Raw genomic sequence first — 27,146 nt, 5'->3', positions numbered from 1 at the left:
CCAGTCGAGCAGTGCTGGTAGATCGGAGGGTGCAGGGTGCAGTGTGCGGAGTGATGAGGGCTTTGAGGTAAGAGGGAGCTGGTCCATTTTTGGCTTTGTAGGCCAGCATCAGTGTCTTGAATCTGATGCGTGCAGCTACCGGAAGCCAGTGGAGGGATCACAGCAGCGGGGTGGTATGCGAGAACTTTGGCAGGTCGAAAACAAGCCGTGCAGCTGCATTTTGGATCATTTGCAGAGGACGGACTGCGTTCATAGGTAGACCTGCCAGCAGTGCATTGCAGTAATCCAGTCTAGAGATGACAAGAGACTGAACAAGAACTTGAGCAGTACGTGTGGACAGAAATGGCCGAATTCTTGTAATGTTGTAGAGCAGAAACCGACATGAGCGAGTCACATTAGCAACATGAGAGGAAAAAGACAGTTGATTGTCCATGGTAGTAGTAGTAGTAGTAGTAGTAGTAGTAGCCTTTATTGTCACTGGTCACAGGTACCAGCGAAATTAGCCATCAACCTGCCCATACATACAATACATACAATACAAGGGGAGGACAGGACAGGAAGACAGGGGATTGAGAAGAGATACAGCATAACATGAGGGAAGGGAGGAGAAAAAAAAAACAACAACCCCCAGACTATCCTCCGGTGGGGAGTACAGTGTGGGAACAAGAAAAAAACACCTCAGCAACATAAGCACATAAACAGTACGCCATAAACACATGACTTGCAACAGGGGAGGGGAGTGGGGGGTGGAGGTAATCCAGCACAGGCAAGCAGCCATCAGGTCCTGCGGCCTTTCGGCGCTGGTCACAGACCCGCTTGTCAGACTGGCGGTACAAAGCGGCGAAGGCGTGGGATGGGGGGTGGGGGGTGAGTGCATATCTTTATATATGTATGTGTGTGTGTGTGTGTATGTATGTAAGTGTAGGCCTGGAGAGTCGTTGCTCCCGGCATCAAATCTTGGTGTGCCTCAGTCCGCAAGATTGTCATAGCGATACACAGCAAATTGCCAATTTTTGCAATTTTTTAGCAAATTGGTTACCCCAAGGTTGCGAGCTGTGGCTGAAGGGGAGATCAGATCGTTGTGCAAGCATATAGCAAGATCATGACCTGGGGATGAATCACCTGGGATGAACAGCAGTTCAGTTTTGCTAGGATTGAGCTTTAACTGATGAGCAGTCATCCATGATGAAATTTCTGCCAGACATGCTGAGATCCGGTCAGAAGCTGTGTTATCTGAGGGTGGGAAAGAGAAGATAAGTTGTGTATCATCAGCATAGCAGTGGTAAGAGAACCCATGTGAGGAAATAACTTCCCCAAGAGAGTGAGTATACAGGGAGAAAAGAAGAGGACCAAGTACTGAGCCCTGTGGGATGCCAGTGGAGAGTCTGCGTGGAGCAGATGTCACTCCCCTCCATGTTACCTGATATGAGCGTCCTTCCAGGTAGGAAGCAAACCATTCCCAAGCTGATCCGCAAATCCCAAGACTCCTGAGGGTGGACAAGAGAATCTTGTGGTTGACCGTATCAAATGCTACTGAAATGCTATACTAAAACAAAACTGAAATACTCTCAAAACTTAAAAAGGTTTATGAATCTGAAAAATGGCTAAAGCAACAATCCAAAGCAACACAATTCAGACAGAATAGATGATGGACCTGAGAAGTTTCACATGGCATAAGATAAAGCCTGATAATGATACAGTACTATTGTAGTCTTTCAAAGCTCCATTGACAGTTTAACATCAATATTAAATCCACTTGATATCAATATTTTAGCAACCTTCAGCACAGTAGAGAAGCAGTAATATGTGATTTCATTTCTTTATGGATGGAGATTTTTATATTTTGCTTTAGTCTTGTACGGCTTTTATGTCTTGTCTCTTTCAAATTTCCACAGCTAAGTTTTTAGATTTTCTTTAAAATATGTATGAGGTCTTATTCAAGATTTTAAATCCTTTTTATATTTTCATGACTCACACTTTTGCAGTTTCATGCAGATGCCTCAAGATCCAGCTCTATCAGATGTAATTAAATTTAGTGGTGTTTTTCATAACACTTTACATTTGTGTAGTGCACTTGTGTAATGACAGACATAGACACACATGCACACACACATGCACACACACACACACACATGTGCACACACACACAAACACACACACACACACACACACACACAGATTGGCAATTAGCAAAGCATGGGCACTTAAAGGTGGGCTGCAGGATGTTTGAGAAATGCTTCAGAAAACTGAGTCGGGCCAACAAACAAAACAAACGTTTAGCCAATGAGCAGTAAGGGGCGTGTCTTATCAATATGCGGGAGAGTGTTCAGGGCGCATGTCTGACATTAGCCGAAATCGACTGAAACATTTACATTGCGTATAAAAAAAACGAAAAGCGATTAAAGGTTTATGATAAGGCAAGAAGTAGGACCCGTGTTAATATAGGATCAGCTTTCCAGCGCTGGTGAGAACTGAACGTCTTCTGCGTGAAACGGAGCTAAACCTTTCATGGTACAACACACAGTACTACAAAAACACATTTGTATTACCATAGTATTACTCATTGTGTTCATTTATTGATAAAAATATCCCCTCGGCCAGCTGCCCCAACAGGTTCCGCCATAATAGTTGCCTGGGTTACGTATGTATGTGTGGGCGGAGCTATCAAAACAGGGGTGACACCCATTTGGGTTGGGGCATGTTTTTTTTGGTGATTTCTAATGTCAACATTGGCTTTCAAACATCGTACACCCCACCTTTAATAATGGCAAAAAACGTAGCACGTCAAAGAATGTGTTTTTTTGAAAAAAAATAAATAAATTTGAAAGCTGGAAAAATGCATATATTAGCCGTGTCATTGTTTAAGCCGCAAGGTTCAAAGCGTGGAAAAAATGTTGGATGTTTGGAAATGTTTGGAAATCTTCCTGAAGAGCTTTCGATGAGGGTTAATGCTACATGTACATGTTTTCTTTGTTTCTTCAGCTAGGAATTGGCTTGCTTTTCTCCCATAGACAGCTCTGCGGTCATTGTGTTGATGTGTATTTTTTATCAGCAAATGCATTCAATAAAGGTCAAAATGTTTTGGCCCAAACTAAGAGTAAATATTCAGAGCTGTTACTTATTTAAATAATCAATCTAACACCTGGGGTAACATGAAACATCTATCAGACACAATTTCCAATATTTTTGCCAGGTTATTCAACATATCTAGATTTAACTATCCAGTTATAATTACATGCCCAATGTAGGAGCCCCATGAGCAAATAGGGTCAATGCCCTTGCTGGTGGGGGGCATACTTTATATGTAGTATGTATATATGCACATGTATATAGGCCTAAATGATTAGTTTGTCTTGCATGCTGCATAAAATGGTGGTTACCCAATGTACCCAATCCAATATCAATTAAAATATTAATTTTGCAATATTCTACAAATATGCCCTGTGGTACTTCTGGGACCTTGATGGACCACATGGTAAAATACCTTGATCAACCTTTACCTTGCAATTACCTAGCAATTATGATAGCTGAAGAACTGTATTATTGTGAATGTGGTTCTCTGAATACAAGATAAACACCAGAGTTTATTTGTCATCTGGTATCAGCTCCAGCCTGGTGGGAACTTGGAGCAAGATGGTTTCAGGGAACAAAATATAGTATTCTGTGATTCCCACATGTACAGTAAGATATAATGTCTTTCACACCAATGTGAGTTTTACTTGTTTTCCTGTCTTTCTATCTGTCTGTGCGCTGATGCATTTGATCTTCCTTTTAACCTTTAAGCTTTAACATCAGCACTCTCAGAAAAGAAAATGTCTTGTTCAGTTTGAGGTCACTGACCAATGCTCTTGTATCTATCCAGCCATCTATACTTGGGATTATCTGAGACCTGAGTGAAATAGTCATTACATTTTCAGATGAATTATTAATGTGGTCAAAGTGTCGGTCTAATAACGTTCAGGTGTCGAGTGGAGAAGTACTTTATTCAGTGCGTCATGTCTATGAAATCTGCCACATCTACAGTCGTCCAGAATGAGCTATTTTTCACTATAACACTTCAGTAGAGAAGTGAAATGTAATGTTGATATTAGTTTTGCATGTAAAGTTAAAGCTAAAAATAAAATAAAATCAAATAAATATAATCCAGACCCGTGTTGCTGTGAGAGTCAATTAAATTATTGCTGATGAATTAAATAATTAATATATTGCTAACAAGAATGAGGCTGAGCATATTTATTAAGTGTTTACTGTGTTTACTGTGTACTAATATATTATTCAGACTCTAAAATGTTCACAGGTCAATATGGAACTTATTTGAAAATATCTTACATTAGCGATTATGGGTGTCATGATTAGTATTAACCCTTCGTTATGACATGAAAATATAAAGAAAGTCGAATGGAAAGTTGAATGTAAGAGCAGATATGTGCTTCATGTTAACCAGAAAGCTAAGGCTACCTTTTGAGTTAGAGATGCAGTGATTCTGAGGAGAAAAAACACTAACTGAAGCTAAACAACACGACAGGGAACAGAATGATACACAAGGCTATAGTCAAACAGGACACTAGAACTCCATCGCATCACAGAACTCCAAGGCTTTGTAGCCAGTGAAATAGAGCCTAGTCACAGCCACCCTGATGTATTTTATAACTACTGATTAGAAAAGCAGCTTAGTGGTTAGCACGTTCGCCTCACACCTCCAGGGTTGGGGGTTCGATTCCCGCCTCCACCTTGTGTGTGTGGAGTTTGCATGTTCTCCCCGTGCCTCTGATTGGCATCTCTGGAAAATTGTCCGTAGTGTGTGATTGTGTGACTGAATGAGAGTGTGTGTGCCCTGTGATGGGTTGGCACTCCGTCCAGGGTGTATCCTGCCTTGATGCCTGATGACACCTGAGATAGACACAGGATCCCTGTGACTCGAGGTAGTTCGGATAAGCGTTAGAAAATGAATGATTAGAAGAGCATTTTATTACTCTGAGTTGTACTGGTATGGTCTTGTTAAAAGTATAAAATGATGTATTTAATTTTTTTAAAGAGTTTTCTTACAAACAAGAGGATCTGATCTACTGAAAACCCCAGTATCTAAAAAAAAATCCATGAAGGAGTAAACTGCATACATTCACTTTTAATAACTTGAATGAGCTGCATAGAAAATCAATCTGAGAACCTGAACAAGATGACTCTGATCATTGAGAACTTTCCCAGAATAAATATTGACCTTTCATTTGAACAGTATATCGATCCCTATCTTACACTGTCAATCTTTGGAACTGACAAATGTGGTTAGCACGTTCGCCTCACACCTCCAGGGTTGGGGGTTTGATTCCTGCCTCCGCCTTGTGTGTGTGGAGTTTGCATGTTCTCCCTGTGCCTCGGGAGTTTCCTCCGGGTACTCCGGTTTCCTCCCCCGGTCCAAATACATGCATGGTAGGTTGATTGGCATCTCTGGAAAATTGTCCGTAATGTGTGATTGTGTGAGTGAATGAGAGTGTGTGTGTGCCCTGTGATGGGTTGGCACTCCGTCCAGGGTGTATCCTGCCTTGATGCCCAATGACGCCTGAGATAGGCACAGGCTCCACGTGACCCGAGGTAGTTCGGATAAACGGTAGAAAATGAGTGAATGGATGACATTACATTATGAAGTATTTTTGTTCCCTGCTCAGAAATCTGTTATTACATTATTTAATGAGGAGAAAATACCTTTGCACTCTGGCTTTAAGGGCTGAGTTTCTCTCTTTTATACAGTCATGCATGAAGTACCAGCAGTGATTCAACACAGCAGGTTGTTAGACTGTCTGTCACACTGCTTTTGTTCAAATCTGCCTGACGGTTCTCATAGCACCTTCAGAGCATATTCTAAATGTATCAGTGACAAATTGAGCCGAGTAGGCGTTATGATGGAAATTACATATCTGCCAGGCTTTGAAGCAATCCTCTGAACCACCCACAATGATATTCACATTTTAGTGCAGGGAAAATATAGGTCTCGGTCTTTATATCCAGAGTAAACATATTCCTCTGCTAATCCTGTGTTACTCACTCCTTTGAGTTATTACAATAATAGGAACTATTCTAGGCTTTTCTTAGATTTCTGTGGCGTAATCCATAATTTGCAACAGATTATGGATCTTCTCTAATGTTAAAATGAAAAATAGATAAAAAGCATTTTTAGTGCTCTATTTACAAATGATTTGTGACCTATGTAGGGACACAGCAAATAAAAAAAAGTCCATAATTCTATGCGAAACAAATAGTAGACTTTTCTATTGGTTTGATGTCATTGACCGTAATGACTTGTTGCATGTTTTTTTTTATTATTATCGTGTTAAACACATTTGGCTAATTCGACTTTTTATTATGTCTGAAGCATTTAGAAGATGCTCTTATACCGAATGATTTATAGAAGGGCTTTGGGGTCTCCTTCATAAAGACAATCTCATTCTAGTATACAAGCTCAGTCATTTTGTATTACTGTCATTCATTATAGAATATGACAAATAAAGAAACGGATCAATAACAAATTTTTTAGAAAAAAAAAGAAATTGCGTTGTATGAACAGAGGATAGACCAGTCAGTCTGGGGTTGTGATCATACTGTAAGTAATTGTGCCCTTCAATGGGTCGGCACCCATGCCAAGAGACATATAGCAGCATTAAAGAAGCTGCAGGAATATCTGACAGGTACTGATTACTCTCTGCATGTCTCATATTCTTCCGGGCTGTGGAATAGGGCAGCTAGACGGAAGCCCTTTCTCACAAAAAACATCCAACTGAAATGTAATATAATTTATTTTCGTCTGATAAGACCAAATGCAATAGATATGCTTGGTGCCAATGGTGCATCATGGTGGTGGTAGCATAATGATTGAGTGCTTCTTGTTCTAAGCCAGAACTGGGGCTTATATCATGGAGCAGGAAAACATGAATATCAGAATAAATACCAGTGGATTTTAGTAAAATCCAGACTTGGTGTCTGCTAGGAAACGGACTGAAAACTGGTCTTCACTTAATTTTTAAATGTTGTAATTTCACACGTAGGGTGGAAAATTGCTCAAAAATGATTTATCTTGGTTTGATATTTTAACGTCACAAAACCCAATTTAACAGAGAGAATAACAGAGTTTCCTTTCCATTCCATTGCTGATGACTAATTAAATGCTGAAACACCAGTAATAAAATAATCAGCATGGACCTTGGGTCTCATTTATCAAACATGCGTTTGCATAAATCTGTGCGGAAAGAGCAGCTGCACATTTCTTTGCTCACAGTGTGATTGATCAAGTTATCATATTCTTGTGTATGACGATGTGTGTATATTTAGAACTGCTCCTGAACGTGTATATGCATGCAAACCCTAGTGGTAGAAAGTGCAATTACAGGAAAACAGATTAGGAGGAGCTCCCATGACACTTACTAATACAAAATGATGACGTATAAAATAAAATTGTTACGAGTCAGTGCTGCTCTGCATGTGTTCCTTCTCCCTTTTTCTCTTTTGTGGGTTGTTCTGCTGTAGGTGGACAAATGGGCCAATCAGGAACAAGAACCTACTGTTTATATGCAGTACCGAGCAGCCATGAAGACACCGTTGTTAGCCTTTGTTGTCCTTGACAGCCTTTATTAACCTTGCTCGTTTCTGTTAGCCTTGCTAGCCTCTGTTAGCATTTGCTAGCACTTTTAGCATTCGTTAGCAGTTTCTTGTCCTTGTTTGTTTGTTTGTCTCAGTTGGCCTTGTTAGCCACCCCTAGTTTACCCTAGCTCACTTGGTTTGAGAACAGGCTAGATCTGCGCACACCTACATTGCACCTTACGTAAGGGGGCAGGTGCCACCCACTGTTATTTTGGTTAGTTAACCCAGGGCAGTCAGTTAGTTTGCTTTCTATTGCCTGTTAGGTTAGTTAATTAAAACATTTTTTTAAAGTTCATTCTTTACGAACAAACGTAACAAAAATCATAGGTGAAGATGAATGATGCAAAAATCAGTTCACATCGTATTTCTCATGCAGAAAAACTTTTTGACTATTTATCATATATTTAATAAGCCGCAGCACCCAAAATGTATCTGTCCGCACCGCTGTCTCTACGGAACCGGGCAGGAATCGAGCGCGTCTCCCCTGGAGTTCTTAGTCGAGCCTGACACTTTTCAGCCAATCAAAAAAGCGGCTACACAACAGCCAATCAAAAAATAGCACTATTGTATCTGGGTAAGATTTAATGTAACAACCAATGTAAAAAAAAACATATTCATTAGAGAGGGTATTTTCGATGGTCGGTTTGAACAAAACTGAACAAAATCGGTTTGAAACAGCTTGTCTCTGGACGGGACATTGTCCTCAGTCATGACACTAAAAATGTCTGGGCTTGAGCCGAACTGTTTCAAATGGGAGCAACAAACAAATGATAAAGGAGTCCAAAAAGGCAACAAACACTTACAACACCACCAGTCATAATCTCTCTCTCTCTCTCTCACACACCCACACATACACACACACACACACTCGCACACACATTCAAAATAATAAATGGAAATTAAACAAATACAGTCACTGATCCTTACCAAACACAACTCCCCCCTTTTTTTATTTTTTATTAATTTTTTTTTTCACGCTTGCCTGTCTTCAAAACCTGAGAGCCCTGCAATAGCAATAATAATAGGACGCCTTCTACTCTATTGTTTTAAGCCGTAGTTATATTTCAACAAGGTCTGCCATTTAGCAACCAACTATTATACATTTCTAACATGTACTCATATAATATATCACATTAGGTTTCCAAATACAGTGGCAGAAAAGGCATAAATCGCGTATAGGATAGATTGCGCACATCTAGCAAGAACATATTCCCTTTAAAAGGAATTTGGTGTATTTCTTTATGCAAGTGTGCCCATGCACAAGCAGAGCAATTTAAAATATATAGCATTTATCAGCATCAATTGCATATAGTTGTGCTCATGCATATATGTGACACATTTCCTATAGTGTTTTTCCTCGCAGTTCATATAGGCAGGCTTGTTCTAAACATACACGGATAAATGAGACCCGTAGTGTAAAAAAAATGTATACGTAAATAGCATATATACATATTGGACTATAAATATTTAAAAGCATGAACTTACATGGGTTTTATGTACTGTACATAGGACCAAAATTGTTCAAACCTTCACACATCAAGTCTCATCTGAATATCGACCACATCGAAGATGCATTTGACGCAGCGGTAACAAAGAGCATTGATCATTGAAAAACAACATTTAGTAAAATTCTCCTTGCCAGGATCAGACATGCTGTTTGGGTGAGGAGAAAGTCCTACACTTCCACACCAGTTGGTTTTCTGCTTTCTGCACTGCTTGTTGAAGCAGGCAATTGAATTGTCCTTCTGTAAGATTTCCCCAAGGGTTGTGATTACTCACAGAAATAAGGCCAAGACTAATTTGTGCTCCTGCACTGCCACAGTAGAAGACTGTGTATGAACAAGTTTACACTCACACTCAAACAACTGATATACTGTACATTGGATGTACACACCTAAGCAGACAAGCATAAACAAGAAAACACATAATTCAGCGTAGTGCCTTGTGTTTTAGATTAGAATTGATTAGACCTTGAATAAACGTTATGCTTAGTGACATTCTACGACATTGCATCCTCTTCTAAATAATAGTAACCATGCATTTCAGTCAGAACTAACAATGGTAAAGGTTTTGTTTGTACACACTTGAGTTATAACACTATATTTTTCTCCAGAATGCATTCTGTGTACACCCAAAGGCCAGGTTCAGGGTTCTGTCGGATTCATATGGTTAAATTAAGAGAGCTCATACTGTGGCCAGTGGCAGGAAAATGAACAGCTCAATGCTGAGGTCTTCAGATCGATTGCCTCCTCACACGAAGTTACAGAGAGTATTGATTGATTGTTAAATAAATAATCCAGCAGTAAGGACAGTGCTACACGAGACAGCATCTTTCTCTTTAATGCTTATTAAAATTTCACACAGCCTACACCTTTGTGACAATATCCTTAGAAGCTATACAAGTGGAACAGATTCTAAAAGGTCTTTGCTTTGGGAAATTCAACAGAATCTATAAAAGACTATAAATATCTAAAAAAAGAATATAAATGCTAGCTCATACTTATGACTAGGCTGGGATGTTTCTTGTAATAACTAGTTAAAAATCACCTCATGGTTTGTACATTAATGGTTTTGGTTTGTACATTAATAACAGTCTGTATTATAATAAACTGACATTTCTTCTTAATGTATTAATATTCATATTAATTAAAAAACACTTAGTTTTACTAGGGTCAATGCTGCAATCTAAGCTAGCTAACTAGTTGACTGAAAGATTTCCAACCATAATTAGTTATTGTGTAATAGTTAAACATTTACGTCTGTACAGCCAACAGAAAGGATTCAGTAGTGTATATTTAGCATGCAAGAAAATTGGCCTTAGGTTCAAGGTCAGTTTCAGGGTTAATTTAAACATGCCTCTATTTATATAAACCTCCGACCTCGGGGCGACTTCCACACAACTGTCAGAGTAGCACTTAATACTGTAGTTACATCTGAGGTCTGTATACCAGTTACTTACTATTATTTTACATTTTTGTACAGACAACATTTACAAGATTTGCTTTGTGAAATGTTTTTCATTATGAAGTGATGAACTCAGTAAACTCAGTGAAGGATGATGGACAAGAGCAATCACTAATCCAGCGTGGCTACTGATCATTAAGCCATTTTAAAATGTGAAGGTGACCAAATGACCCTTAAGCAAATCTATGAGTCAGTTTTTTTTTTTTTTTAATAAAATGGTAATAAATGGAAGACACGAATAAACACTCGTTGCTAATATCTCTCTCTGCTGCTTAGCACCTGAGTGAATCAGGAGAGTCAGTGGTCATTCAGACGCCACTGATTACTTTAGAATGTATTGTGGATATCAGGAACCTTCTCTGCCTTAGCAACAAGATGCAGAAGCTCCATCAAAGTTTTATGTGCGTTGGGAATTAATTCACTCAATTGATGCACAGCACTGCAGCAAATCAATTCACATGATCTGATTGCACCAAATGACAGATGTAGGCAGATTTCATGCTTATTATTCTTGAGAAATGAAATCAAACTTGAGTAGGAATTTCATTATTATTCCAGATGCTGTCATGGAATAGAGATGAAAGAGGATGCGAGTGCAGCTGGTTTATTGCGCATCGTACGAATAAAACAACTGAAAACAGGAACCATAACCATGAACTATGGATATGAGCCAAGAAAATACAGACTATAAGTGATACTGTGGCACATACACAAACAAACAACAACTACAACAAAAGCTTGTTAGTGAGACCATGAAAGACTATAATCTAAATAATGGTGCTAGCAAGGCATAATGAGACACAGGTGAAAGTGATTACTGAGGCATGCTGGGATTGATGGGTAGTGCAATTCTGTGCCCTTTGGTGCAACCATGACACTGTGAATGATGAGTCATTAGTAACTGTAGGTTAGTGAAGACAAATATCTGTTGTGCTGTCCTGGCTACACAATGACATGCAGTTTCCCAAATAGATTAGAATACCAAGCATTAAAAAGATATCGTTTGCTGAAACATTGGTTACTCATGATTCTGTGGGTACTTGAGTTCAGAAGTATGAAGTAAACGGTGTCACATTTACATAGGGGTCATTTGGTCACATTTTAAAATGACTTAATGATCTGTAGCTATGCTGGATAAGAGCTGACGTAAAGCAAGGACAAAGAATTCATTTTAAAGTTCATTATGAACAACAAAGCAGATGAGCCAAAAACCTAAACGACAGAAGAAGAATATTAAAAAAAACTTAAATGACAGAAAGAAAAGCAAAACTCTAAATGACAAAAGAAGAAAACGAAGAAGAAGAAGAAGAAGAAGAAGAAGAAGAAGAAGAAGACAGCAGACTCCTTTGCCAGGCGTTTGAAGGTGGAGTAGGTAAAAAGTGAATGCCAGCAAAGTGTTTTTCCTAAAAGATCAAATGACTCTGCTAGCAATGGATCCTACAAAGGAATAAAGACTATCAAGGGATGAAGCAGCAGGTCTGCTTGTTGCTTCAGAGATGAATATGTTAGAGAGAAAGGACAGCTTTGGAGAAGCAGAGATCACTTATAAACCTGAGCAGTGCAGAGGCATTAGAAAAAGTCTGGCATTGATTCAGAACAGGACAAGATGATAATGATGCACAGCTTCTCTCAGTCAGCACAGAACAATGAAGTGGCATTGACTGTTTTCATAAAAGCAATGGTGAATTCATGCGGAATGTCAACCACAAATATAAACACCTTAATGGTATTCGAAAAAAGCGAAATCTGCTCGCTCGCTTTGATTGCTTTGACATGTCTGTGTTTTATTTTTTATTTTGAAGATCAACCCGTAGGAGAAAAACTCGAAATGAAATGAAATGGGAATTGAAATAATAGGACGATATCTGGTAGTGTCCTGATCCTCCAATTTTCCTTTAAATAATGATCTCACTAGTCTCACATATGTCTCCTCTTGACTTTCAACAAAGTCTCACACTCTTCTCAGATCTAGCAAGTTAATGAAGTGTCACATTTACTCAGATACACTGTCAAGTTTATTACTAGTATGCTAAAGTATATTTGGAGAGCTTATTATTTATATACTGTCATGTCTGTGTACACTCACTGAACATTTAATTAGTGAGGTGAGTGCACACCTGCACACCTACTTATTCATGCAATTATCTAATCAGATAATTGTGTAGCAGCAAAGCCATGCATAAAATCACGCAGATACGAGCCAGCAGCTACGGGTAATGTTCACATCAGCTGACAGGATGGGTGAAAAAGTGTGATCTTGATTATTTTATCTGTGGCATGATTATTGCTGATTTGAGTATTTGGGTTGTATTTCTATAACTGCTGATCAATCTGGGATTTTTACACAAAATAGTCTCCAGAGTTTGAGCTGAGGTTCTGTGGACAGAAACTTTTTGTTGATTAAGAGGGCACTAGAGAACAGCCAGGCTGGTTCATGCTATCAAAAATCCCACAGTGTGTAATCGAACCCGCATCTCCACCGTAGGTGCGACCGCACGCATTTAACAGAACAAAACCTAAATATGAAAACAATAGGTAATAAACAAAACATAAACTGGGTATGACAACGTTTTACGGCTCGCACGTGACACAATTACAACAGGTGAGATGATGGGACCATGGGACAGGTAAGGGAGTAAGCTCCTGTCCAAGCTCTGTCCAAGCTCCTGATGCAGTGATTCAGATAATCACTTTGTAGAATTGTAGTGAGCAGAAAAGCATCCTTAGAATACAAAACATTCAGAAAAGAACACAAGGCTGAGCTTGGATTCTATCGAGGCTCACAGATGTTAGGGTCATAATTTGGCACCAACAACATGAATCCATGGACCAACCTCCCTTGTGTCAACAGTCCAGGCTGGTAGAGGTGGTGTAATGGTGTGGGGAAGGTTTTTATTGGAACATTTTTGGACCATTAAAACCAATCATTCATCGCTTGAATCATCATAGTTTCCTACAGCCTATTTGAGTATTGTTAAACATTTTGACCATCTTTGAATGTGACAAGGGGGGCACGGTGGCTTAGTGGTTAGCACGTTTGCCTCACACCTCCAGGGTCGGGGTTCGATTCCCGCCTCCACGGTCGGGGTTCGATTCCCGCCTCCACCTTGTGTGTGTAGTTTGCATGTTCCCCCCTTGGGGGTTTCCTCCGGGTACCCCGGTTTCCTCCCCCGGTCCAAAGACATGCATGGTAGGTTGATTGGCATCTCTGGAAAATTGTCTGTAGTGTGTGATTGCGTGAGTGAATGAGAGTGTGTGTGTGCCCTGTGATGGGTTGGCACTCCGTCCAGGTTGTATCCTGCCTTGATGCCCGATGACGCCTGAGATAGGCACAGGCTCCCCGTGACCCGAGGTAGTTCGGATAAGCGGTAGAAGATGAATGAATGAATGAATGAATGTGACAAAGCATTTTTCTGATACTAGTTTCACAAATGACGGTGAGTTTGTTGTTCTTCATTGGCCTTCCTAATCATGGGAGATTGTACCTAAAAAGCCCACTAGGTGCAAAGGATGCATAATTAATTAGCAAGTCACTAATCTAACTATCAGTGTAGCTGTAGCAATGTGAGTATTAAGAAGATTTAACTATCATGTCTATTTATTTATCGTCCAAATAGAAATGTGTGTTTATTTGAGAAAGTAATATTATAATAATATGTTACAGGCTTTTGGAAAAATTCGTTTTACCTTCAGTACTATTTTAATTAATGGTGCTTGCAAAGCAACATTATTACTATTGTGCCGGACAAAACATCGGCGCGTAACTTGTCCCGCAGCTTTTGTCCTAGACCCATGAATGACGTGTCAAATCGACCAGCTCATTGAGGAGAGGTGTGCTATGACTTTTATAAGCGATCCGAGTACCGGTACTTCTGGTACCGGGTCTCAAAATGGCCTTTTTTCCCATAGACTCCCATTATAGACTTTGGAGGTTTATAACTCGGCAAGCTTTCGAACTATCTACACCAAACTGGTGTTTGGTGTACTGACTGGCCTTCAGGTTGTCCCGCAGCCCCGCCCCCAAACTATGCAAAATCAAAAAACTTTTTACAACATGGACATGTGACATATCAAAACACTCACAACAATGAGGGGAACTTCCTCACATGTAATTTGATGACGTCATGTGATGTCACGTGAAAATAAACAATTAGCACAACATGGACATGTGACATATCAAAACACTCAGCACAATGAGGAAAACTTCCTCAAGAGTATTCAGATGACATCACATGCTCGTCTCGACTAGCCTCCGGGATTTGCCACGTGCAAGCACCATTCACATTTTCTTCAGGAAATGTACGTTCTAGTTGTATTTTGCTGTGCAGCTCTTTACCCAACTCTTCTCATTTCTTATTGCACATATGCTAAAAGTGTAAAGACCGTGTCTTCAAATCATATTGATGAAAAAGTGTGGACTTTCTTTCCTTGTTTTTGTCCCGTTAACCTCTCCTAAAGAATAAATAAGAAAAAATATATGAGACTGTTTCATTACAGAATGAAACACAAGTAAGGATCTTCATTAAATCTTCTGTGATGTCAAAAAGAAACCTAAAGCAAAGAACATTTCTTTTGATCTTTTTTTTTTATTATTATTATTATTATTTTAAGCAATTTCCAAATCTGCTTTATTTTTATACAAATGATTTTTGTCTATGAAATCATCTTGAGCTAGAATAAAAAATCTATCAAGTAATGAAATAATTGAGAAATTGAATCATTTTAATGATTTACTTTCGCCTTGTATTTTGGTTGCAATTATGTTGATATTGATTGATTTTTATTTAATTATTAACACAAAATCGTGTTGATTAGCAGAAACACTGAGATCAAATTTGGAGGAACGGCAAATTTGGGTAAGAGAGTCATTTTAACAGCTGTGTCATAGACATGTGAAATGGAAACAATATATTATATATTAACCTAAATAAGATCTAAATAGGGGGGCACGGTGGCTTAGTGGTTAGCACGTTCGCCTCACACCTCCAGGGTTGGGGGTTTGATTCCCGCCTCCACCTTGAGTGTGTGGAGTTTGCATGTTCTCCCCGTGCCTCGGGGGTTTCCTCCGGGTACTCCGGTTTCCTCCCCCGGGCATCTGGAAAATTGTCCGTAGTGCGTGATGGCGTGAGTGAATGAGAGTGTGTGTGTGTGCCCTGCGATGGGTTGGCACTCCATCCAGGGTGTATCCTGCCTTGATGCCCCATGATGCCTGAGATAGGCACAGGCTCCCCGTGACCCGAGGTAGTTCGGATAAGCGGTAGAAGATGAGTGAGAGTGAAAGATCTAAATAACTCAACCTTCCAATATTTTCAGCTGTTAGTAATAAAGGTACACCATTATTCTTGTATACATATTACAGTTACAATCAGTTCTTTCAGCCCCTCTGTGAATCTATGCATTATTCAATATCGCGTATAATGTCCATTATACAACGATTGCTTTTGACACATAAAACCTCTAATAACAATCCATTATTTAAAGCACAGTATCATTTATCTATTCAGATTGACAATGCTTCATCAATGTTAGTAGTTAGTTTGTGCTGCTCTGTTTCTTTAAACAAGGAAACTTCACTGTCCAATATGTCATTATTAAACTCTTTGCATTTTCTGGGTTGATAATGCTAGAAAGGTCATCCAAAATGATGAAATTACAGACATAAGACTACGAAGCTGGATCTTTTTCTTTTAATGGTCTTACCAAAAAAAGCTGACAGCATATACTCAATCCTCTTTTCCCAATATGGCACTTAAGGGAACAAAAGCAAAGCATCCTCTAAAGAACCTAATGTACCATGTTGAGATTTTTTTTTTTAACTGGAAAAGATACCGGAAATAGTACTAATATATGACTTGACCATTTCTTCTATTTGCATGTTATTAGAGTAAGTTATAGAGAAAGCTATTTTTGCAGTTTAAAGTGGACCTGAGAATAGAGAGCAGAAAGACTTCTACACTGTCAGTAAGAAGTGCTGTGAAGATTAATCTTTAGAGAGATGGACAGGATGCCAGAATAAGATTTTTGAAAATGTTAAAGACGATCTTGCTTCCCTGGTGTGGAATTTATTTAGTGCCTCAGTATCCTGAGGTAATTAAGAGTAAAGCAGGCCTTGAAGGCCACAGTACTAAAGAGTTTAGCATTCTACGTTGTTTTCAACCCTCACTGAACTTATCAGCTTCCTAACAAATTCTAATTAACAAATTCTTCATTGGCAAAATGTGTAGTTTCGGATATGAAATGATATTTTAAAATATTTATTCCACAAATGACCCTCAGGACTAGAAACTGACATAGCAAATTTTATAACCTTAAGCCAATGGTCACATCTACATTACGTGGAATTCTTTCTTCACGTATCCCAACTTTGGAGGGTCAGAACACAGGGTCAGACATGATACAGCACCACTGGAGCAGAGAGGGTTAATTGCCCTTGCTCAAGGGCCAAACAGTGGCAGTGCTGAGGTTTGAACCCTGATCCACAACCGAGAGCCTTAACCGCTTGAGCCACCACCTACCTAATAAGAACATGTGGACGTTTTAGAGATTACATAATGATTGTCAGTGATGCCCCCTCTGCCACCTCTGCCACCCAGAGTTGAACCACCTAGGAACCCACCTCTGACACCCAAACAAGCCAACAGCATCTTTGCAGGGTTAAAAATCAATACGCAATATTTCTCCAACACTGCAAAAAGTATAATTAATGTAACTGGAGGTGGTGTGTGCAAGATTATTACTGTGCACCTATCAGAAGCAACTACTGCAAAAGCATACAATCTCATCAAGGACTCTTGATTTATGATTCATATATCAAACAGCATTGCACCAGTCACATGCTCTCCTTCTGCTAGATATTCATGTATATTCCTACTGCATGTATTGTGATGGTTTAATTACTGATAAAAACTTGATCAAGTTGAACAGGAAGACAGTGCATGCCAATGTTTTCTCTTGGCTACAGTCCCTCACACACAACCCATCCTGTTTCAACACAGAGGTTTTTATAAGTTGACTTTTGTTATCTCTGCTAACCAGAAGAGCAGAAGAGTGGTCTACAGGGACTTGACAAATCAGTGACAGGACAAGAGAGAAATTTCCTGGTTTATCATTCTGCTTCATGCTCTGTTTGATCATATACCCTAGAGAAGGGAGTCAAGAGAGGACGAGTGAGCCTTTTTAACATCTGTAAAAGAGAGTCCATGAAAGCTTGCTTATTTCATCAGTCAGTGTACAAACATTATTCTAATCTAATTTCAATTAGAGCTTCAAATCCAAAATGAGTTCACCTGGAAATGGGATACTTATTTCTAAACCATCTTAGCACATAAATCCATGCATGTTCAGGCAGTGGATGGTAGACCACTGGATTTAATTATGAGTCCCTACCTGAGACTCTTAGTGTTTGCCATGGACCCCCTTGGACAGTCTGTCATTCTCAGTCTTATCTGTCTGCAATAAAAAAATAATAAAATAAAATAAAAAATAAAAAAAAAGTAGTATCTTCAATATCCATCCTTATTCAGTTTGTTTAGTGCAAGATATTTAGTTGTTCTTCTTCTGTGGTGTGCAGAGGTGGGTAGTAACGTATTACATTTACTTGAGTACATTTTTTGAGTAACTTGTACTTTTTGAGTGTAATTAAAGATGCGTACTTTTACTCTTACTCAAGTAGATTTTTAGTGGAAAAACTTTACTTTTACTTCGCTACAATCGGCGGCGTTCCTCCATTACTCAAATGGTAATAAATATGAGATTTAATAAATAATAATTAGTTTATATGACAAGTCTCGCGAGACGTTGGAGAAGTCACACACTGTCTGAATGTTTTCCCTCAAATACGCTCTCGTGCAATCCTGTGAACCCTACAAACAACACGTTCATGAACAAACGTTCATTATAAGCGTCTGCATTTTCATATCCATGTTCCACAAAATAAATTGAATTGCATGCTGTAAGACGTTTTGCATTTATACGCAAATCCTGACATCTCACTAATCCTAATCTCACTGTGTGAGATGTAGAATAAGTAGAAAAGTGTAGAATATATACAAAATAAAAACAGGATTATATTTTGTTTTATCCCTACCTAAAGAATACATGTACTTACTTATAACAAATGTAAGAATAAAGTAAATTAATCTTAAAAAGAAGAGCAGGTTAGGAAGAGCCCAGCACATCATTCATTTACATCATTAAACCATTAATCACATTATATATATGCTATATACACTCACCGGCCACTTTATCTGTACTTGAGTACAGATTTTGGATACTCTACCCACCTCTGGTGGTGTGGTTAGTAATACCTTTACCTGTGGGAAGTATAGACTAATTAGCATTCTGAAAGAGACGACCGTATCGGTGCAGTGTGCATCTATACACTAAAGAACATTGGTGATAGATAGAGGTGTATACTCTCTGTAGAGGAAAGTCTGGGTGCCTTAGGTAGGGAAAGCAACTTTGGCATTAGAGTCCTCACAACAGGAAGAGTCTGTGTCCACTTGTGGTATAGCTGCACAATTGAGGCTCACATCAAAGCTTGCTGAAAGGAACAGCACTGTTTTATATATCATAGAGGTTTGCCCTCCTCACTGAGAGACCAGCTGAGACATCTATTAAACTCTGGTTATTGGAGTTGATGGGTGTGCAGAGGAAATCAAACTATGTAGAAAGTTGCCTTCTGAAGTGACAAAGTACCCATCGTGGCAACAATTTGGAAGGATATGAACTCTACTGGTCCGAAAGAGGGATACAATGGCCACAGCATGGCTGGACATGGATGTGAAAGCCAAGCCAAAGCTTGAGGAAGGAGCAACCACCATTCACCAAACCAGAAGGGTGAATGATGGCCACAGTGAGGGCAGAGGGGGGCAAGAAGGCATAGTAATATGCACAAGCAAGAAGATAGAGGCATGTCCTTAGCTGAGAAGGTGGGTGGAATGGCATCTACAGCTAAGCATGGAGGAGAAGAAATGTCCTCAGCCAAGCAGGCAGGTGGACCGACGTCCGGAGCAGAGCAGGGCTGAAAACTGACTTGTTTTTACATTCGATGACGAGGAGTGAATTTAACCCTATTTGGTGTCACTCAGAACTGAATCTCCTACTGATGTTGCCTTATAGAGTTATTCCTTTCCATTGTTGTCTGAGAGATTTGCAAGATTTTGTTTGGTTTATACCACCAGAAGCATTTCTACGTATTTATATCCTTGCAATTGCTTCCATAAAACATTTGAGTCTAAGTGCAATAAAATAACAGCAAAAGTTAGTAAATACCTAAACGATTCAGTAATTTGTCCGTAAACCTTCCACACCCCTCACATAGCTTGCTGTAATTTTATGTTAATGATATTTTTGCTCAAAATTAAACATTGCACGTTTTGTTTTAAAAAGATTAAGTGACACAGATTGTGCCTCTGCAATCTACATCTGCAGCTGCTACACAGAAAAAAAATGCTCAAAATTAGCTTTGCTTTTTCTTCATAAATTAAATCAGCATTACGCTTTTTCACAAACCAGACTTTCCAAAACTGTCACCCTGATTTGTGTGTAGACTAAAGCACTAACACAGAGAAATATGATTGTACTGATTAGCTATGTGAAGCTATAGAGTGAATAATTATTAAATGTACTTACGTAAACGATTACATTAATTATGTTGAAAGGAAAACTGAATGTAAGGCATTTAGATATAAAGGTTTAAAACAGAAATGATCTTTAAAGGCAGTTCAGTTGTTAATAAAGCACTAGGTTAAATATCATTACATTTAGGGTTCAGTCTGTCCAGCTTACATGACTGGTCCCTTAACCAAAGCCATTAGCACATTTTGCTCCACGGGTCAGACGTCAAAGTCTCTATTCTTTTCCTTTGGTATAATTAATAAGCGTACTACTGAGTGTAAAAGGGAGGGGGATGTAGACACTTCATAGGATGCAATATAGAGCTGTTCACTTGATTTAGAAAGACGGCTCACCGTGACTGTATGTTTTGTAAGAAATTATAATCTTATTAAAAGAGTAAAAGTTTTCATTTAGTCCATAATGTGTTAGAAAGTGATCTTTTCCCAGGCCACACTGACGACAATGAAAATACCACAATTTCCCAGTGTTTTTTTTTTTTTGTAACAAGACAAGACAATTGGTGTGGCCTAGAGAATAAAACTCTCTATAGAAAATGTGACTAGCGAATATGTCTGTAATGTTGCCTTCATTGATTTAATGTGTAAGAATATTGTTGCACCACAAATCTGAATAAACATGACTATATTCACAACCATATAAATATAAGATTTTCAGATATTGTACTTTCACATCCTCAGCCTTATTAACAGTCCCGGATGTCTCTGCACCTGAATTATAATTAATTAGACCACTGGTTTCACCACAGCTAATTGTGGTTGCAAAGCAGCCCTCAGTCTTTGAACTTCCTCTCTTAATCAGTTTAAAAACCTCTGCATCGATGGTTAATTCCAGTCACGGAAAACCTAAGTACAACTTCCTTCTGTAACCGGTGTAAATAGAGATTAATGTATTCATTTATTTATTTTTAATTCACGCAAAATCCTTGCTTTTTGTTGAGATCAATAATGATGTATTTGAAGAATAAAAGGGGAAACGGGAACAATAAAGTTATTTTATTTCTTTGAGTTTTGTGGGCATTTCGTTTGAGACGTCAGCGCTGCGCGCTCTCGCTTCATTCTGAATGAGACCTGAGCAGAGCGAGGTTGGTGTTTTAAGCGCTCCTGTTTATAATGTGGAAAAACATAATGATATTGTTAAATAATGGTTTCATGTTAGTTAAAATATCGGAATATATATATATATATATATATATATATATATATATATATATATATATATATATATATATATATATATATGAACAATAAAATGCTGTTTTTTGTGTTCGAATGTAACATGAAAGTGTTTTACCTGCAGCGGAAGTTGTTTTTATAACTGACGGATGGAGTGCCACGTTATCCGTTAGCATAGAGGTTGGCCTGTTAAGCGTGGTTGCTAATTCTGTGTTTGTGTTGGAATGTTTAGCAGGGGCAGGCAACTAAGTGTGCAACGGTTTGTAACTGCATGTTTCCGATTTATGCAGGTATGGAACCATTTCTTACTGTTTTCTTTGTGCTGAACTTTGTGTAAGTGATATATGTCTCTTGGGTATAAATGCTTAAAGTATTTCATACTGTCAATGTATATTTTGTTATTTCTGATACATATCGTCGCTGTCGGGCGGAATCACCTCGTATCTCCAAAACCATTACTTTGCAGGAAATTAAAAAAACGCCGTACCTTATCTGCAGTGCACAGGGTTTAGTCCGCGTTGCAGTGGATTGTCTTGCGCTAAATTCCTGTCCTCAGACGAGCACCAGAACTAGCGGGGGTCAAGATCTTTTTTTCTTTGAGCCCAGTGTTTTGAAGACATTTACCTCAGAAGACGTGTTGATTCATTGCGACTCTTCTTGAGGAGAAATATGCCGTGAAGCTCTCCCGCGGAGTGAGGAAGAGGTGGACAGTTGAAGTGTCCAATGGAGTTATGAGATTTGCGCTCAAGCTATTTTCAAGACTTTAGATTGGTTAATAACTTGTAAAAATAACAGACCCACGTGGGGACTGACCAATAGCATCGATATGTGAAAAAATATGAAATTGACAAAATTTGGACATACGAGGTTTCCGCCCGACAGCGACGATATGTGATAAGTAATTGAGCAAAAGTTCTAATAGGTAATGTACATATGGCATTTGTTATTGTGTTATATCGTTATCTTTTAGATCTATATATTATTATTGTGGAATACGACGTTTCCTGTATTATGAGCTTGCTTCAGTCTGTATGAGGCCTGAGCAGAGCGAGCAGGGGAAGGCAACTGAGTGTGAAACGGTTTGTAACTGTTTCTGATTTATGCAGCAACCTGGATAAAGAACAGTAATTGAACCTGTAGACTGTCTCTGGTCTCTTATTTCATATTGCACAAGAACACAACGCAGAACGATTGCCAGATAGGACACAGAAGGGCAAACCGGCTACACTTTCATAAAAACAGCAGCCACTTCAGAAAAGTGCGACTATTTTCCTAATATATTGGTAAACATTTATGGTCCTCTAAAAGAAGAAGATGAAGCCTGCCGACTAGAGCACAATGAGTCACCTAGAGACATCCACAGCTGGATCTAGGAACAGGTTCCACACCGGTCCCCATTCCCTCCCTGCCGATATTGGTCAGAGACTGTAAAGTGGAAAACCAACAGAATAGTCACTCATGTGGAGCAAGAGATTTTTTTACTTTGCCTAGAGTCTGTGCTCAAGCATGAAGCTCATAGGAAAAATAAAGATCATGTTAACTTATTCCTGCAGTGATGTAGCCAGAAATCAAAGACATTGCTTACAGTGATACCATTTCTACCTCCTAGGGACATAACCAAATATGAATGCATTCAGATTGGACACATGTTAACATATCATATAATATGAGTAGGTTGCACACTCTTCACTTAATGAGGTCTAAAGCAAAGTTTATTAACATGATATAATTAGGAGACACGATATTTGTTTAATGCAGGCTTAATCCAAACTCAGTATCATAATATGAACAGGAGGTGCACTATGTATTCTAATTTTTTCTATATTTTTTTCTATGTATTTTATTTTTTTCTAGACTTTCCACCCAGAAACCTTTGGCTGAATATCTGATGCATTTGCCACACAAAATCGAAAACACTTCAGAAGATTTAAAGTTGTCATCTGATTGGTTGGATTTTCAGGAGACATGTGTGGGGCATTTTTTACCATTGCTCTATGTCCCTCATAGAAGAAGTAAGCCGTCGTGATTAAAACTGTGACAGCGAGCGCTTACTGTATGAGTAACAGCTAAATACTGGATTTTCCAAATGATATAAACTTCACAGTACAGACTCATTTATTTGCATGACTTTCAGAAACAAACTATCTACGGTTAAACATGACGCTAAACAAAACAAACTGTGATTGCTTTCTGTACGTCAGTCAGACGCCCTCTAGACAATAACTTATCCTAAAACATTTCCTTCCTCACTCCACAATCAGACCATACAAAGAAAGAAAGAAAGAAAGAAAGAAATCAACAGAAAAAGAACAGAAAGGAACAGAAAGAGAGGTTAGAGTAATGGTGCCTGAAGACACAGCTTGAGAGCAATGGAGCCTGAAAGTAAATCTGCAAGAATGGAGCTGAAAAAGTCCAAGGGCACCTCTGACTCAGCTGCAATAAGCAGGCCTAACGGTCTTAGTATGTCAAAAATTTTCATCCCTCCATCACTAGCCCATTATGCTTGCATCCAGTCTGAAATTTGATATTTTTTTGAGATTTACATGCAATTTTCATCGTAGCCTTCAGATTTCAGTAAAGCTAATTAGCTTTGTAAATTGTAACCAATTAGTTTTTGGAAATGATCCAGAGAGGGTCATGGTTACAGCAAGTCAAATATCTGAACTGTTTTTTCTTTAATAGCTTCCTTCTGTTTAAAGAAATTTTAAATATTTAATTTATGATTATTATTATTTCTACAACATCTATAATCAGAGAAGATTCAGATTCAAGATTCAAAGACTCAAAGCGTTCATTGTCATATACCCAGTAAAGAAGGCAGGTTTCCTTGAGCAATGAAATCAGAATGATGATTTGGCATTGTGTTGATTATTGGATGGAAAAAAAGGATTTTAACCTTATGTTAGCTTTATCTAGAACTGTGCTAATGTACTTAGTTCTAAGTAAAAGCTCTGTGCTTTATGTTGCACCGTCGTCCTGGAGGAACGCTATTTCATTTTATTGTGTATTTCACCAGTTATATATGGTTGAATCTACAGTAAAAGCTTCTTGACTTGACTCTAGTTTTTAACCTACAGAATAATTAGGCTAATTTGCACTGAACTGATTATGCCTAGTTAGTGTATAAAGCTTAATAAAATAATTAGCCTGATGTTAGCTTGCAAGACAGTGCCCCTGTTACTAGTTATCCCAAAAGCGTTATTATTTTGTCTTTGTTCAGTTAATTATATTCAAGTTTCATCATTCGGTCAGATATCTAAAACATACAGTACATAATAACAAAATATATTAAAACTACAGCAACATGTTGTAGTCAGAGCGCAAAGGAATCTGTCATCACTGAATCCAGTTCTGAGCTCCCAATAAATTAGCCAAGGCTTTTAGCACAGCACTCCAGTATGTGGATGACAACTGTACATTGCACATAATGTAATGGGCAGCAAGTGAAAAAGAACATTCAGTGCTACAGGGTTAATGTGTACAATTAACACCTTTTTTTGTGGCATGGTGGTCATGGCTGATTAAAAGAGTCTGCTACTGGTTTGCGATTCATGACCTCGCAGGACCCAACTCCATTTCCTTGCCTAAACCCAATTTTAACAATAAATGCATTGTCTTTTACCACACAGTGCTTTTTTTTAAACAAATCTGTGAAATGATGAGGGGAATCCAAGTGTTGCAACATTCTTGATCGATACCATCATACTGTCCTATATAAACTAAAATATAACAGCACCAAGTAATGCACCTGCAATTCAGAGCTTGTGTGTTCATTGAGCCATGTAAAGATTGCTTACTAGAAGTTTTTTAGGTTGTGTAAGATTGCGGTAGCAATTCCCTTAAGTGCTGCTACATGCAAGAAAAGCTTCTTCTGGCAGATGTTGATAAAGGATCCATCTTTGAACAACAATGTCAGTGATGGCAGAGTCATTCTGATGGCTGGCAGTTTTGATCAGATCTAGAAGGCAGAGTTTGTGGATGTGCAAAATCACAAAAAAACAATCACAAAGCATTTAGCTATTGTAACATATTTTATAGTACACATTTAGCAAATATACTTGTGTATACTCAAGTCAAGCAAGTCTCAAGTCTCAAATTTGCGACTTATCTCGACTCGATTCCCACATCTCTGGTCAGTAGTGTACTTAAGAGTCTTTATTGAACTACCTGTACTACAGTTTTATTAAACGTATGTGCCATTAGATAATATATGGTGATCTAAAAACATATGTACTTACTTATAGTGCATAGGCCTACATTTTTAATTGTTGTAAGCTCTGTGAATGGAGCAAAAGGAAAGGCTGTCTCATATTTAAGGTATGTTTAGATAAGTAAAATAGATAAGTTTTAGATAAGTGATTTTTTTTTTTTACTTAATCATTCTAGGTCTTCCACCAAACAATGGTGCACCATTTATAACTGGCACCAGTGCTTTTAATTCTTTGCATGAATCTGAGAAATCTGAGTCCACTGATTATGAGTATAAACAGGTGCTCGCAATGTTAATGGAGGAGATCAGAAACCCTCTGTTACTTCTCTGGTCTCTGGTCTTCTCAAACTTTGAGCTCAAATTCAGTCATACTACTATAAGGACTTTGGAATCACATACTATAAGATTTGGGATCACAGAAGACTCAAGGGTTTGCAAAAAGTGCATCTCATCCATCATCATCACACAGACGCCCATAGATTTGTCCAATTTGAAAGAATCGTCCTCAGTCTTAGATGGATCTCAATGGTTTATTTGATAATTAAATTAAAACAAAGATATTGTAATATTGGCATTGTAATTATGACAAGCCAATGATTATACGTGTCCCTGTAACTTCATGAAATATAATAATATTCCAGAGGAGTCCTAGTCTTCAGCTATCTGATGAAATTTCCAAGCATGTTTTTGTTGTTTTTTTGCAGGCTTCTATCCAGTATTTTGGATACGTTATATCTAGAGATGGTGTAAGGACTGACACAAGTCTTATTCAGCCTTTATTAGGCTTTTTACAACATTATTTTTTCTTTCAGATATAATGAAATAGATGGAAAAGAAGTCTGTCTGCAAGGAAGCTTTAATTGCTTTCTCTATGTAGTGAATGCAACCATACAAAAACCCCATTATTGAGTATGTGCCATAGTGAAATGGTCATTAATCTAATAGATTTGTTTCATAAACAATATCAATGTCAGCTGTCAAATTATCTTCAATGCATACATTACTATCAAACTACACCGTTGTAATGTTTAAATAGCAATAAAAGAGAGACAGTAGAACAATTATTTCTGCAGTATTCGCAGTAGCTCCAAAAAGCTGTTGTGAGTGAGGGTTTTTTTTACCTCACCTTACCTGACAAGACAGACATTGATGAGGATGATGCTTATGATTCAGGTTATTACTCCATTTTTTCAGTTCACATAACAGAAAAAAATACAGTGGGAACATCTAGAAATGGGGTTCCTGTCTATAGAACCAGATGCTCAGAGCACAAAAGATGTTCTTGGCATAACTGATTACTTTATCAAATATGCCATGTCAATCCCAGCAAACGACAAAAAAGAAAGTGTTGTAGCGAGATGTCTTTTAAAACATTTCATGGTTCATTATGAGAAACTCCACAGCGATCTGGAACAAAAAGTCAGAACAAGCCCTTAGTATTCTTTGACTCTATGGATATGTATGAAGAAAAAAAAAATATTCAGGCATACCAGGGGTCTCATTAATAAAACTGTGCGTAGGATCCCTACTAA

Source organism: Tachysurus vachellii, chromosome 21, assembly GCF_030014155.1.
Source record: "Tachysurus vachellii isolate PV-2020 chromosome 21, HZAU_Pvac_v1, whole genome shotgun sequence".
Taxonomy (NCBI): Eukaryota; Metazoa; Chordata; class Actinopteri; order Siluriformes; family Bagridae; genus Tachysurus; species Tachysurus vachellii.
The sequence above is the reverse complement of the archived record's forward strand: the minus strand, read 5'-3'. Positions refer to the sequence as shown.